This window comes from Anomaloglossus baeobatrachus, chromosome 3 (genome assembly GCF_048569485.1).
Source record: "Anomaloglossus baeobatrachus isolate aAnoBae1 chromosome 3, aAnoBae1.hap1, whole genome shotgun sequence".
NCBI classification, from domain to species: Eukaryota; Metazoa; Chordata; class Amphibia; order Anura; family Aromobatidae; genus Anomaloglossus; species Anomaloglossus baeobatrachus.
The window spans coordinates 559759432-559767528 of record NC_134355.1 but is presented as its reverse complement, the minus strand read 5'-3'; the positions used below and the strand labels follow the sequence as shown (position 1 = coordinate 559767528).

Here is an 8097-nt window from a genome sequence, read left to right as displayed (position 1 = left end):
TGCGGCCATTGGATGGCTGTGAGTGCTGCCTGCTGCGGCCATTGGATGCCTGTGAGTGCTGCCAGCTGCTGCGGCCATTGGATGCCTGTGAGTGCTGCCAGCTGCTGCGGCCATTGGATGGCTGTGAGTGCTGCCTGCTGCTGCGGCCATTGGATGGCTGTGAGTGCTGCCTGCTGCGGCCATTGGATGGCTGTGAGTGCTGCCTGCTGCTGCGGCCATTGGATGCCTGTGAGTGCTGCCTGCTGCTGCGGCCATTGGATGGCTGTGAGTGCTGCCAGCTGCTGCGGCAGCTCCTCCTGCTCCGAGCGTCTCCCCATCTCCTCACTAATCACAACGGAATGATCAGCGCCCGCTTCACTCTAGCGCCCAGCGGGCGTTGTCTTTACGTCACTCCCATTAAGGGTGGGATCTACGGGCTCTTTCTCCTTTAGAAACTTGCTGATTGGCTGTGATCATGTATCAGACAGAACCCCGGCCGTGTTCCAGGACTTTTCATTGGTTCTTTGAAGTTTGGCTGGCTGCTCGGCGGTCGCTGATTGGCTGTCGGAAGCAGTGGGCGGTCTGAGGCGGGTCTGACGGGAGTTTGCTGCCTCAGGTTGCAACTTTTGAGCTGGGCTTGTTCGGCACCGGAAACCGAGAGGTAATAATAGTAGCGGGCGGGGAGCGGAGACTGAGCGGTGTGTGTGTATTGTCTGCTGTGGCCCGACCGTGCTGTACGGACGGTGTCTGTGTGCTGTGCATGCTTTCTAGTTGTACTCGTGTCCGTTAATGTGAGCTGAAGACGTTTCTGCCGCGGTTGCGGTGAAACAATAAACTTCAGGCCGACATGCTGGAACTTTTAGTGCTCTGGCATCGATCTGTGGTTTCCATGTTGTCTCCAGTGGCCTGCAGGCAGATAATGGAGCAGCGGTGACATCAGGGTGTGTCAGGATATTCCCAGACAGCACCGGTGCAGGAGCACAGCCGGGATGTGCGAGCAGGGAGCGACAGATCTGCCCGACCACGGGCTTCACCGTCCATAGCAGATCTGCCCGACCATGGACAACACCGTCCATAGCAGATCTGCCCGACCGCGGGCTTCACCGTCCACAGCAGATCTGCCCGACTATGGACAACACCGTCCACAGCAGATCTGCCCGACCGCGGGCTTCACCGTCCACAGCAGATCTGCCCGACTATGGACAACACCGTCCACAGCAGATCTGCCCGACCGCGGGCTTCACCGACCACAGCAGATCTGCCCGACCGCGGGCTTCACCGTCCACAGCAGATCTGCCCGACCGCTGGCTTCACCGTCCACAGCAGATCTGCCCGACCGCGGGCTTCACCGTCCACAGCAGATCTGCCCGACCGCGGGCTTCACCGTCCACAGCAGATCTGCCCGACCGCGGGCTTCACCGTCCACAGCACATCTGCCCGACCGCGGGCTTCACCGTCCACAGCAGATCTGTCCGACCGCGGGCTTCACCGTCCACAGCAGATCTGTCCGACCGCGGGCTTCACCGTCCACAGCAGATCTGTCCGACCGCGGGCTTCACCGTCCACAGCAGATCTGTCCGACCGCGGGCTTCACCGTCCACAGCAGATCTGCCACCAATCTCACATCAGATTGTGAGTTGTGAGAGCTTTGACACTGTTTTGTTAGGACCAATTCTTATCGTAACACCTTCAATCGGGAGATGGATTTTTATGCTTTTCAGATCAGACACCTTTTGACACCAGGTTTTTACTCCATCAGAGAGCAGCATGATGAAGGGACAGAGACCCTGATAACAGTGATGGATCCCTTACAGGGCTGCTTTCTGTAGTTTTGATATGACAGTTTTATCAGCAGCAGATCTGCCAGTTCCCTGAATCCTGAGCTGTGTATAACCCCGCCCACACCATGCATTGGCAGCTTTCTGTGCATAGGCAGAAATCTGGCAATTAGTGTTGGGGCGGGTTACACAGAGCTCATAAGCATGGAGTTCTACATGGCAGCAGGCTTACTAGTCCTCTAACGATAATCTGCTGATTAAAATCAATTTATCGAAGCTACAGCAAGCAGCCCAGTAAGTGACAACGCTCATTTGGGGATCTCTACATTAGGCTTCTCTCAGATTAAGTGGTAAAAACCTTTGACAGATTCCCTTTAAAAGTGCCTGTCCAGTGAAAAGAGTTATCACCTATAAGGGCATGTGCGTATTGCATGCATTTATGCTGCGTCTAGCTCTGCAGTGTAACTGCATGCATCCTGCGTCGCCTGCACAATCTATGAAGATTGTGCATAATCCTTGCACACGTTGCTTTTTTGAACGCAGCGATTTGCATGCTGAAATTTTGATCCAAATCGGTGCATTCAAAAATGCAACATGTCGCTTCTTTCGTGCGCTTTGGATGCTGCTCCCACTCTGTCTATGGGAGAGGCAGCATTCAGAGCGCATGAAATCGGCATCTATTCTGCAGACACACTGCATCCATTACGCAGTGTTTCTACATCGATTTGAAGCGCACATGCACTGCCAAATTGCTGCAGAAGTTTCAGCATTTACGTGCGCACCCCCTAAATAGGATAAGTAATTTATTGATTGACGGGTCTGACTGTTAGGCCTCGCACTGATTGGCAGAACAGGGAACTTCTACTCTAGACTGCTTCTCCATTTTGCTCGGCTTTTATGGCCTCCCCGGAGGGTAGAAATAGAGCCGTGTTCACACATGCATGCTGCTGCTCCTCTCGAAGAGGGAGAAAAGTGCCTCATGCTGCTGATTGGTGCCAGTCCCACCCGTCGGACCCCACCAATCAGTGAGTATCACCTATCTATTGAATAGGTGATCATTTATTGTTACTGGAGAGTCTCTTTCTGAAATAATTGAGGTTTGCTGTAGACTTCCCTTTGACAATCCACAATCCAGTCTGCGCTGTATATTGGCAGGCTGTGGATGTAACATGCACTGCGCTGTGTGACTTGTGCAAATCTCATCCAATTCGCTGTTACTGGTTTCTATCTCATATTTCCAATGTGCAAATTCAGAATCCACAGTAATTCCGGAAAGTGTAAACGTCGCCACACACCGAGACCGCAGGCGGTGACCTATGTATGACTGATTGCCATCACTGCTTTTCTTATGTGATAAAGTGGAGATCCTTTTCCTTTTTTTTTCTTTATACTTTGACGTGGAACCATGCTTGTGCTCGGGTATAAAACCCGAACTAAAACTACAAACAGTGCCGGGGTCCTGGGCTCAGATCCCACCAAGGACAACATCTAAGGCGTCTGTATGTTCTCCCCATGTCTTTGTGGGTTTCCTCCCACTCTCCAAAGACATACTGATAGGGAATGTAGATTGTGAGCCCCAATGGGGACAGTGACAATGACATCTGTAAAGCGCTGTGGGATTAATAATGCTACATAAGTTAAAGTGAGTAAATAAATAGGACTCCAGCCCGGGAGCTCGGCCAGAACTCCTTATAATGACATGAGCATCGTGACTGGCATCCAGTGTTATGTGATGTATGTAAAGCATGGAGGGAGGGGACGCAGTATAGGGTGGCGCCCCCCCCCCCCACTTGCAATGCACATACCAGATGTCCACAAATACCAGTCTGCATGGTGGTGTACGGGGAATCAGGCAATAAAAACTCTTTACATGAAGCATCTGTGGTAATGAGCATGTGAACATTTGTATTACAGCTTTACATATCTATAAATGGGAAAACAATGTTGTCCTCTGAGCTCAGTTTATAGGGGTTTCCTGCTGATTTTAGGTCACAGAAGGGGAATTGTAGCAAAATAAAGTGGTAAGGGGCATTTAGGCTGCAAAATAATCGTGACTGAGGGTTAAAAATGCCCATTTAGGATTATCTTGTCTTGTGAACAGAGACTGCCAATCACTATTAATGAGCACAACGTTCATCAGCTTAAATCTTCTTTTGCGCAGCGGAAACGTTGATCATTTTTGGCGGAGCATCGTCGTGTGTAAACAGGACTCGGTGCCCAGAACAATGGCAGTCTATGTGCACGGAGCGAGTGTAGATCACTGTGTGCATGGTTTACTTTAGTCTGCTTTTGGAAATAGGCATATAAATGCATGCAGATCAGTGAGCGTTTACCCTCCGGCGGTCACATCCCACTGATTGGCTGCAGGGGTATGCCAGACATTATCACTTCAGTTTCCCCTGCGGTCATTTGACTGTATGGACAGAACATCATCACTTCCATTCCCGGGGGGCACTGGAATTGTGCAATATCGGAGTTCTCAATGACCATTTCTGGAGCCATTGTGCGCAAGCTCGACCCCTGAGCGCTGCAGAGCCCCCATTCTGGGGAGTGTAGGGGTCACACCCACAGGACCCCCAGTGATCAGCTACTGTATAAATATGGCTATAAATCAAATAATATCGAAAAAGACTTATTCACAAATGATGTATAGATAGCTATGGAGAAATGATAAAAGTATCTTATATCTTTTTATTTTTTGTATCAAAAGATTAAAAACAAGAGGAACACTCCCCTGAGACAAGAAATATATATAATTTATTCATCATTTACGGTATGCATCATTTGTGAATAGGTCTTTTTCTCTAGTCCCTTCCACGACAGCATAGGAGGTTGTCTCTACACGCCCTAATTGGGACAGGAAGTTCAAGAGGTTTAAAAGGACCCTCCCACCTCCCATAGCCAGTGTCTTTCCTGTCCCCATGGGGCATGGAGAGGTTTTGTTTTTTCTCCTATGCTGTGGTGGCCGGCGAACTGCAGTATATTTTTTTTTTTTTCCCCCCTATTACCTTCAGCCGGACGGCATCGGTCGGGCCTTCACCGCTCCTCCCTTGCTGTTCCCTCACGCTGTGGGGGACCGCTGCTCCAGCCTTCCGGATCCTCCTGAGGGGTGATGCAGGCTGTTGAGCTCCCCGGCCGGCGTCCTCCCTGAGCCGCCGGCCGCCTCCCGCATGCACGCTGCCGGAGCGATCCGGAAGTGCTCCCGGAGGCGGGACTTCTGGTCTTGCGGACTTCCGGTCGAGCGCTTCCGGTTTGCGGAGGCAGCGTGGAGGCACGCCGACTGCGACTCGACCTGCCCAGGACCGGATGCGGGAGGCGGGGAAACGTGCACCGTCACTGGGGAGGCAGGCCCTTGTCCATAAGGGCTGCCACGAAGACATCAGATCATGGTAAGACCGTGCTCCCTGTCATGTCTTCCGCTGCAGCTGCCTCTGCAGAACCCAGTGTGCCCCCTGCTACTGTGAGTATGGAGGGGACTGGTCCCTCGGACATAGGTCTCATCAGTGATTATGGCTCTCTGCTCTGTGTTTTCTAGGAGGACAAGGCCACCAAGAAAACTGACAGAAATGAGAAATCAGAGAAGCCTGAGAAGTCAGAAAAAACTGACAAGTCCGATAAGCCTGATAGACCTGACAGAGTGGACAAAATTAAAAAATGTCCCATCTGTATAAAGAAGCTCCCTGCAGTATGGGATAAAAAGCTTTGCCAGCAATGTACGGACCAGGTTATTAGGGCCGAACAACCATCTCTGATAGATGAGTTGCGGTCCATGATGAAACAGGAGATTAGGGCCTCACTGGCTTCTCTCCCTGTTCCTGGCCCTGTTCCTGGCCCTGTTCCTGGCCCTGTGCCTGGCCCTGTTCCTGGCCCTGCTCCTGGCCCTGCTCCTGGCCCTGCTCCTGGCCCTGCTCCTGGCCCTGCTACTGGACCCTCTCCTCCAAAAAAGAGGAGACTCCAGTCGACCCCTTCTGATCAGGAGGACGCTGATTCCACCTCTGAGGGTCCTGATGAAGGATTTCCATCTGGGGGGTCTGACCAGTCCTTTCTTTTTCACTCAGAAGAGTTGGGGGATCTTATTGAGGCAGTTCGGAGCACTATGGGTTTAGAGGAAGTGCAGTCTCTTCCTTCAATCCAGGACGAAATGTTTGCTGGCCTGAAGTCAGTCAAACAGTTGGGATTCCCAGTTCATGCCAATATATTGGATATTGTTTCTCAGGAATGGGAATGTCCTGAGAGGCGGGTACGGAGTGACCTTAGACGCCGGTTTCCTCTGGAACCTTCGGGACTACATTGGGAGATCCCAAGAGTAGACGTTCAGGTGGCTAGGGTAGCTAAGCAAACGGCTCTTCCCTTTGAGGATACTTCCCAGCTGAAGGATCAAATGGATAGGAAGGTAGAGGGCCTGATGAAGCGGTCCTGGGAGGCATCGTCTTCCTCTATTCAAGCCAACATTGCCTCCACCTGCGTATCCAGGTCCCTAATTAGGTGGTTGGACCAGTTGGAGGCTCATATTTCCCAAGGGACCCCTAGGGAGGAATTACTGGAATCCCTTCCCTTGCTTAGGAAGGCTACCTGTTTTCTGGCAGATACCTCGGTGGAATCTGTCCGCCTGGCAGCCAGGACCTCGGTGCTTTCTAACTCTGCCCGACGTGCCCTCTGGCTTAAGGCCTGGAGTGGAGACTCCACCTCTAAAATGAGGCTTTGTTCCCTTCCTTTTAAAGGGGATTTGGTGTTTGGACCTGCCCTGGATGATATCCTGGACAAGGCGACTGATCGTAAGGCCTTGCCCGATCCTAGACCTACCAGGAAGCGGTCCTTTCGTCCCTCGATGCCTCAGGCCTCCCAGCCCAGAGGGAAAGGGAAGGCAGGCAGGTGGAGCTATCCCAAAGGTAGAGGGAGAAACATCCTCATCCCTCCACATCAGCAACGTCCTCAGCAGGACAAGCAGTGACTCGGCCCGGGTGGGGGGAAGACTCTCAGCGTTTCTTACCCAGTGGCAGTCCATAACCTCTTGCCAATGGGTTCTGAAGATCATCTCGGACGGTCTTCTCATAGAATTCCTTCCCCCCCTCTTCCGGGTCTCCGAGTCACTGCGCTGGCATCGCCGGGTTCACAGACTCTGTTGTACACAAAGATTTTAGAGTTAGTGCACTCGGGGGTCGTTTCCCCAGTCCCGAGTCGGGAAGAAGGGATAGGACACTACTCCCGTCTCTTCCTGGTCAAGAAGCCATCCGGCGACGTCCGTATAATTATCAATTTAAAAAGTCTAAACCGTCTGGTCAGGTACCGGCGGTTCAAGATGGAGTCGGTGAGATCAGCTATTCCCCTGATAGGTCTACACCGCCAGATGGCCTCTATCGATCTGAAAGATGCCTACTTCCATGTACCCGTCCATCCGGGACACAGACAATACCTCAGGTTTGCGGTGCTTCACGGGGAAGAAGTACTTCATTTCCAATTCAATGTACTTCCCTTCGGGATCTCCTCAGCTCCAAGGATCTTTTCCAAGATCATGGCAGAGGTGGTCGCCTTCATAAGATTGCAGGGTATCTGTCTAGTTCCGTATCTGGACGACTTTCTTCTCATGGCTCCGTCTGCTCCAACCCTCCGGAGCCATGTGGAGAGGTCTTTGGGAATCCTTCGGTCTCTGGGATGGATTCCCAATCTCAAAAAATCACAGTTAACCCCCTCCTCCACACGGCAGTTTCTCGGAGTGCTGCTGGACTCCGACAGACAGGCATCTTTTCTCCCAGAGGGCCACAGGATAGCTCTGTTATCCAAAATCTCGAAGCTCCGCAGGCAGGCTCGCCCAACGCTTCGAGCGGCTATGTCGGCCCTGGGTTCCATGACATCCTGCATCCCCTCGGTCAGGTGGGCTCAGGCCCATTCTCGGTGTCTCCAGGATCATATCCTGACACACTGGGACAGACTCCCGTCATCCCTAAACAGAAGGTTTCGCCTCTCGGAGTCCGTCTCCTCATCCCTTCTCTGGTGGCTGAGTCCCGCCAACCTGCAGGTGGGGGTTGCCTGGACTCAGAAACCCCTGGTTACACTGACCACAGATGCCAGCCTACGTGGATGGGGGGCACTGGTGGCATATTCCCCATTTCAAGGGGTCTGGAGTCCTTACGTCAGCTCCCAATCCTCCAACTACCGGGAGCTCAGGGCAGTCAGGGAAGCCCTCCTTGCGGCTCAGGACCTCGTCCGGGACTCTCACGTCCTGGTATATTCAGACAATGTCACAACAGTGGCACATCTCCGCCATCAGGGCAGTACACGCTCAGGCGCCCTGAAGTCGGTATCCTCCCGAATCTTTCAATGGGCAGAACAATCTCTGCTC

General features: G+C 52.5%; 1 protein-coding gene across 1 annotated transcript in view; it reads left to right on the top strand.

Moving 5' to 3' along the window:
- The first annotated feature begins 300 nt into the window (after window positions 1-300).
- Window positions 301-8097, top strand: part of SEPTIN2 (septin 2) — a 118595-nt gene continuing 110798 nt past the window's right edge. The window contains exon 1 of the mRNA XM_075340856.1: window positions 301-640. The gene's annotated coding sequence lies outside the window, so the exon portion shown is untranslated. The remainder of the gene's footprint in view (window positions 641-8097) is intronic.